We start from the raw sequence: 7,500 nt of genomic DNA, 5'->3' as shown, positions 1-7,500 counted from the left end.
CTTCACACATGTCTGGCACGTTTGCCTTTCGTAGGTGCTCGGCTACTACTCAAAATTTGAAGTCAATGGATGCTCAGCTTCAACACCGTTGCACTGTGACGCTACCACAGTGACGCTACCACAGTGACGCTACCACAGTGACTGAGAAAAGTAGCTGATTCCAAACAAAAGTTGAATGCATTCCAGTGCATATTTAGTCAATGAAATGCAAACACAAAAAGACTTGTTTGACCACTTTATTTTTTTTGACCAATGATTTTGTTGGCTGTCTTGACCAGGCTGTCAAAGGTGAGCAGGCTGAAGTGAGAAAGGACTTGGTCTTTGAGTTGATCTCCACGTCAATGCCAGGGCTTATGTGTGAGTATGATATTTTTCATTTGTTTTTGTTTTGGTATTCTATTAATATTGTAGTAACTTAAAAATGTATGTGTTGTTTGGGAATTTCTGATGTCCGGCTGTGATTGAATTCGAGCAGACCTGGGCAAATTAAGGCCCGGGGGCCACATGCGGCCCGTTAAGCTTTTCAATCTGGCCCGCCGGATATTTCCAAAATAATTTTTTTAGGTTTTTAAGATTGAAATTGTGCAATGATGTGCAGTGATGTTTTCAAATGACCGTAAGTCTTGAACTATACAAAGTATTTCAATGGTTGGAATCTGCACTTTTGCATGATATACTAGTTACTATGGTCATGTAATTAGTTACAATGGTAATCTAAGTCACAGCAGTTCAGACGAGGCACCAAGCAGTGTGGGTTGGGAGCGTTTCCACAGAGTGTTTCCAGACCGGCCAGCCTGAAATGCAGGTGTCAGGGACAGACGCGGAAGGAGATTTTTACAACAAAGTACTAAAGCTTAATGATGTATCAGATATATCAGACTGTAGGTGGGATTATTTTTTACCCTTTGTGTTCCTATTTCGCTGTGTTTGTAGCATTTTTGTTGCGTTTCGCTTGATTGTAAAGTATGTCGATCGAGGGGGGGTGTGACGTTCACATGTTAATATTCAGTGTTTTATCGTTCATAGTTAATATTGTAAATCCCACATTTTTTATTTTCATGTACATTCTGGGTGTCTCATTCAGTAAAAAAATTTAAAATTCCATTCCATTTTTTTAAGGCGGTCTGTCATAACGTTTTTAGCATTCAATCAGACATTGTGAGGTTTTGTATTAGTGTTCCTAAAAATAGATGTACCAGCCCCCCAGACACATTTTGTTCTCTAAATTTGGCCCCCTGAGTCAAAATAATTGCCCAGACCTGAATTAGAGTCCAACCCTGGTGTGTGTGTGTGTGTGTGTGTCTGTCGTACTATGCAGGTGTTTGCTTGTTCTGCTTTGATCAACTGAACTGAACTGGATGCAACTGCCCTTGCAAACTTCTACCTCAGAGTAAGTAAACCTGACCTTTTTTAACTGTTTTAGTTACAATTCAGCAGTATCGCTTCATTCTCTATTTAAAAGCCCATAGAGTTTACTGCTAATTTAGCATCGCTTTGAACGCGATCAGCTTGATCGATTCACGGCAGTATCTAAAAACGACCGTAATATTTAAGTTCATATTGTCGCCAAACTTTTTTCCAAAGGTATTTTTTGTAAGGAACATTTTATTATTATAATGTTTTGCTCATTTATTGTGTTTTGGTCACTTTTTTGACTGACGCCTAATTGGTATTGTAATTTTGAATTGGCTTTAGACCGGGGGTTAGCCACCCGCAGCTCTCGAGCCGCATGCGGCTCTTTAGTGCCGCCCTTGTGGCTCCCTGGAGCATTTTTGAAAAAAAGGATCGAATAACTTTTTTTGTTTTAGTATGTTTTTTGTTTGAGGACAAACATGACACAAACCTTCCCAATTGTTAGAAAGCCCACTGTTTAATATGTTTGTGTATGCTTCACTGATGAGAGTATTTGGTGAACGTCGTTTTGTCCTACTAATTTCGGCAGTTCTTGAACCCACCATAGTGTGGACAGTTTGTTTACATGTAAAATCCTCCACTCCTTCTTTGTCTCATTTTGTCCACCAAAAGTTTTATACTGTGCCTGAATGCACAAAGGTGCGCTTTGTGGATATTATTGACTTGTTGGACTGCTAATCAGGCATATTTGGTCAGTGCATGACTGCAAGCTAATCAATGCTAACATGTTATTTAGGCTAGCTGTATATACATATTGCATCATTATGCCTCATTTTTAGGTACATTTGAGCACATTTAATATCCTTTACTTTTATCCTCTTTGTATATAATTTAGTTTTGCATGTCTCATGACACATTATCTGTATGTAATATTGGCTGCATTTCAGATAGTTGTTTGTGTGCCACGTTGTTCCAAACCACAGCAAACATTACCCAGCTTCCCAAAGATTGTAATAAATCTATTAAAAGAAGACAGCCTGCCATTTTCTTTACCTTGGACACACACATCTATACCTTTGGCCATTAAAAGCCAGTAATATCCAGAAGTGATCTCACTTTCTGAGTAGCGTTACTAATGGTTTCTAATGTTACAAAAATGTGTAGAATAAATATTACATTTCAACATTTCTGTCAACAAAGATTTGCTTCAGCCTGCGACACATAGTCATTTTGATAGTAGGTTATTATAGCTAATATAGACACTTACGTCATGTGTTGCCTTCATTATAACACTTATGTACGGCTTTTCATTATTTTGCGTCCCCAGACAGATGTATTTTTTGTATTTTTGGTTCAATATGGCTCTTTCAACATTTTGGGTTGCCGACCCCTGCTTTAGACCAATAGCATGTCTTGCATTTTTATTTGTATTTGTTTATTTGCACACACAAGGACCAAAAAACAAAAACTATGAATATACAATGTAAAGCAAAACACATGTGCATGTGTTGTTAAGAAGATCCTAAAGTGTCACGGACACGCTTCGCTGCGATAGTTGTGACCCCAAGATGCGGAGACAGGTGACAACATACAGGTAAGACAAGTCCTTAATTATCGCAATCAGGGTGTGCACAGAAAACACAAGCAAGCTTGAAAAGCAAAACAAAGAAAGCACCATAACAACTGTAATAATTAAAATAATCCAGCCTTGTCTGAAAGGCAACTGATTTATAAAGAAGCTGGATTGGCAACCTGTAACAGGTGTGCCCAGATTGCCAATCAGGTGAGAGAGAGAGGCCAGAGGAGTGGTGGAGCCAAACAGGAAGTGGAATTAAAAAAATAACATTGGAAAGGAAACATATACAGAAAATAAGGAAACACAAGACAAAGTCAGATCGTGGGTGACAGGTCATGACATAAGGTCTTCTAAAGCCACCTCCCCCAAGACATAATTATCACAGCAGCAAGAATAACGTCAAATGCAAATATATACAATGACTACAATTACAGACCCAGAGGTATTTCGTTCAAAAAGACGGTCCTCTGTATTTAAGCCTACATTGTTTAGTAGATGTTCTACATTGCAGTAGATAAAAGTCACCATAGTGTTACGTGTACAGGAGGAAGGAGACGGCACAGACAGGAGGGATGTCGTTTTAGCTCTATGTTTAATAATATATACACACAGTATATATATTACACAATGAAGTGTGTAATCCAAATTATGTGTGTGGTGTGCGACTATGTGTGCAAATTAACTGTAGTGTTACCAGAAGTGTTGAGGTAGTCGGGGGGCGATAGCGAGGCGTCAGAGTCCGTGTCCAGGCGGAGGTCGAGATCCAAGAAGCAGCCAGAGAACCAGAGGGAATAGGGGGGAGACGAGACACATAGCTCGTGGACGTGGGGAACGAAGGCAGGCAGCAGAGAGGCGACAAGGAGGACACGAGACAATGAACATGACGAGGGAGAAAACACAGAGATAAGAGCGCGCATAGAGCTTGATGATTAGGCTTACTGTACTGAACAGGTAGCTACGTTCTGGTGCGGGATCGCAGGTTGTGCAGGCTTATGAAGGCAGGTCCTCTGATCAGTGACAGGTGTGCTGATTGCTGGCGATTGATTGCAGCTGCTTGCTGCAGCCGGACTGACACGCGCCTGGCACGCTCCCGAAGATGCGCCCAGTGCAGTGCACACATGAATGCGTACTGGTGTGCACTCGGGATGTGGATTAAACAAAAGGTAGCGTGTGCTTTGTATTACCTGACCGTCGAGGGAAGACTACGGAAAACGGCGAATGCTTATGGACTTGCAAAGCAGACTGTATCAATTATTGTCCGCCATGTATGTCGCGGACTCAACGTCTAGGTCCAGAGTATATAAAGTCACCAAAAACGAATGGACAATGAAGATAAAGGCAAAAGAGTGAGGAGTGTCCTGACCAGATATCTAGATCCCTAGATTGATTGATGTAGAAATTGTATTTATCACATTGTTTACTTTCACATGTCCATTAAAGATTTGATTAATTTATGATGGCTCAGGTGTGATTCACTACAATAGGGCCCCACAGCACACCTGGATTCCAGTTAATTGAAATACCACAACACTGGATATTGTTCAGATAAGTTACATTTAAAAACTTGCACACAAAGCAACACTGGAGGTGACTATGACGTGCGCATGCGTACTAGGTCGCATTGCGCCGGCGGACGGAGGGGGGGCAGGGGGGTAAACGACCATTGTGTGTGTGGATAAGGTTAGGTGGGATTTACCCTGGATAACCTTAGTGTAGAAGGGGTCTTAGACAGTAATATTGAGAATATATTCATGATATTTTTTATTTAATATTGTAGAACTATATCAACCAATAACCTATCACGTGTATTTGGTGGGTCCACCTAATGTAAAAGTGCTTCTGTTTCATTCAAGAACTGATGACTTGCAGTATGCAAGTGCTTGTGTGTCATTACGATAAAACCTTACATCATAGAGCTGCTGGCACTTTCAGAATGAATGTTTCTTATCCAAATTTGGATGCACTATCACATATGATTCACATACACTAGAGTAACATGTGAGAATTAGTCATCTGAGAATGCGAACTTTGCCCATAACCAGGCTAAGTCAGCTCCATTACATGTAAAACTAGAGTCTAGAATGTGGACGCGACAAGGAATGATTGTGAAACAACCCCTGTTCCTTTTCTTGGTGTTCCACTACCGAAATTGTCTCTCTCTCTCTCTCTCTCTCTCTCTCTCTCTCTCTCTCTCTCTCTCTCTCTCTCTCTCTCTCTCTCTCTCTCTCTCTCTCTCTCATCTCTCTCTCTCTCTGTCTCTCTCTCTCTCTCTCTGTCTCTCTCTCTGTCTCTCTCTTCTCTCTCTCTCTTCTCTCCTCTCTCTCTCTCTCTCTCTCTCTCTCTCTCTCTCTCTGTCTCTCTCTCTCTCTCTCTCTCTCTCTCTCTGTCTCTCTCTCTCTCTCTCTCTCTCTCTCTCTCTCTCTCTCTCTCTCTCTCTCTCTCTCTCTCTCTCTCTCTCTCTCTCTCTCAATAGATCTCATAAAGGTCTTTTAATGGCCATGACTTTCTGAAATGCCCCAAATTAGCCAATGTCCCTGAATCCTCTTTTCCTTTTCCTCTCTATTTTCCTTTCTTGGAGTTGAATTTTTCAAGTCAAAGTTTGTACCCAAAAATCATGTTTTCATTCCAATATTGATGATCAAGAGCAGGGGTCTCCAAACCTTTTGACTCGGGGCCGCATTGGGTTAAAAATTTTGACCGGGGGCCGGGCTGTACATATATATATAATTGTGATGTGCGGTCACAAACCAACCTCCCAGAGACAGTTTTGTTTAAAGTTCAAACGCCGCAGCGTTGTTTTATTCAGTCAGTTTTTTCTGAATAAAGGTTAACTTAAAGTTCTTCCCGATTGGGGCTTCCATTAAAACAAACAAATTGTCACTTTTTCCAAGTCTTTTTCATGTCTCCTAAATTGCCTGGAACATATAGCAAAGAAACTGATCAGTGCAAAGTTAAATAATCCCAGCATTCAATGAATCAAGCATCTTACACATTTAGCAGACTAATTACAAACTATATTTCAGTGGAGCAACACACTTACCGCCCGATGGAAGCAGACCTTTCCCAGCAGGGAGCCAGCCACACCATGAGTCAAACACCGAGGTGCTATTTAACTCCAACACAGTGATTGCCAACCTGCCACAGCTGCCTTGGGGCAGGTGGCCACACCTCAGCCTGATTGAGGATAAAATTAGGGATGTACTTGCCTTCAATGACCACACCTAAAGAGTGGCGTAGTTTGACCTCCTGGTGCATGCTTTCACTGTGATGGCTGGCCCTCTGCCCAGTCTCACCTGTTCGGAGGTATTGTGATGCTCCACATATCCCCCCCTAAGCTCCTTGTTGGTACGAGGAGCTTCCTGTTCCTCATCTTCGTAGCGGCGGGACATCGCGTCGGCGTGGCGGATATCCTTTCCAGGGCGGTGCTCGACAGTGAATTTATAATTTTGCAGTTCCAGGAACCAGCGTGTCACCCGAGCGTTGCTGTCCTTATTGGTGCCATCCATTTGAGGGGGCGTGGTCGGTCACCAGAGTGAAGCGTCTTCCCCATAGGTAATACCTGAGATGGTGGATGGCCCACTTCACAGCAAGACACTCCTTCTCCACGGTAGAGTAGTTTTTTTTCGTGCTTTAGCAGTTTTCGGCTATGAAGGTTACGGGGTGTTCATCGGCGCCCACCAATTGGGCTAGGACTGCCCCGATCCCAGTGCCAGAGGCATCTGTGTGGAGGACGAATGGCTTCGTGAAGTCAGGTGCAACAAGGATGGGTTCCTCACACAGAGCCTGCTTTAGCTTCTCGAAGGCCCCTTCCGTTTCAGTGGTCCAAGATACTCGGTGGGTTGACCGTTGGCGCGTGAGGTCGTTGAGGGGGGCCGCTATTGTGGCAAAGTCTTTGATAAACTTCTGGTAGTAGCCGATCAGACCTAAGAAGGACTGCACCTGTCTTTTAGTGATGGGGCGGGGCCAATTCCTTATCTTCTCCACCTTCTGGGCTTGGGGTCGCACACACCCCCGGCCTATCGTATACCCGAGGTAGTCGGTTTCGGTCCATCCTACCCGGCACTTCTTGGCGTTCGCTGTTAGACCAGCCTGACGAAGGGCCCTGAGGACAGCCTCCAGGTGTTCCAGATGGTGGGCCCAGGTTGCGCTGTGGACCACGATGTCATCAAGGTAGGCGGCGGCATAGGCTTGGTGAGGACGGAGGATTCGGTCCATCATGCGCTGGAAGGTCGCAGGGGCCCCGTGGATGCCGAAGGGGAGGACAGTGTACTGGAACAAGCCATCTGGAGTTGAGAAGGCCGTCTTGGGTTTGGCTCTCTGGGTCAGGGGTACCTGCCAATAACCTTTTGTCAAGTCCATGGTGCTGACAAAGCGGGCAGGTCAAAGGCGGTCAATCAGCTCATCGGCTCTAGGCATGGGATATGCATCGAAGGTGGAGATTTCGTTTAGTTTCGGAAGTCGTTGCAAAACCTCAAGGAGCCATCTGGTTAGGGACGATGACAATTGGACTGGACCAAGGGCTGTAGGACTCATCAATGACGCCTTGGTCAAGCATCTTTTTTACCTCTTCT

The 7,500-nt window shown here is 43.7% G+C and overlaps 1 protein-coding gene and 1 long non-coding RNA gene across 2 annotated transcripts in view; one reads left to right on the top strand and one right to left on the bottom strand.

Moving 5' to 3' along the window:
• The window catches only part of LOC133636025 (uncharacterized), a 3,531-nt gene extending 2,140 nt beyond the window's left edge, over positions 1-1,391 (top strand). Inside the window, exons 2-3 of the long non-coding RNA XR_009822159.1 lie at positions 279-357; positions 1,319-1,391. This is a non-coding gene — a long non-coding RNA (uncharacterized LOC133636025). The remainder of the gene's footprint in view (positions 1-278; positions 358-1,318) is intronic.
• Positions 1-7,500, bottom strand: part of LOC133636407 (uncharacterized) — a 180,996-nt gene that overhangs the window by 161,088 nt on the left and 12,408 nt on the right. The gene's annotated exons all lie outside the window — the stretch shown is intronic.

The sequence above is a fragment of the Entelurus aequoreus genome, linkage group LG20 (assembly GCF_033978785.1).
Source record: "Entelurus aequoreus isolate RoL-2023_Sb linkage group LG20, RoL_Eaeq_v1.1, whole genome shotgun sequence".
Classification (NCBI taxonomy): Eukaryota; Metazoa; Chordata; class Actinopteri; order Syngnathiformes; family Syngnathidae; genus Entelurus; species Entelurus aequoreus.
This window is presented reverse-complemented; position numbering and strand designations above follow the sequence as displayed.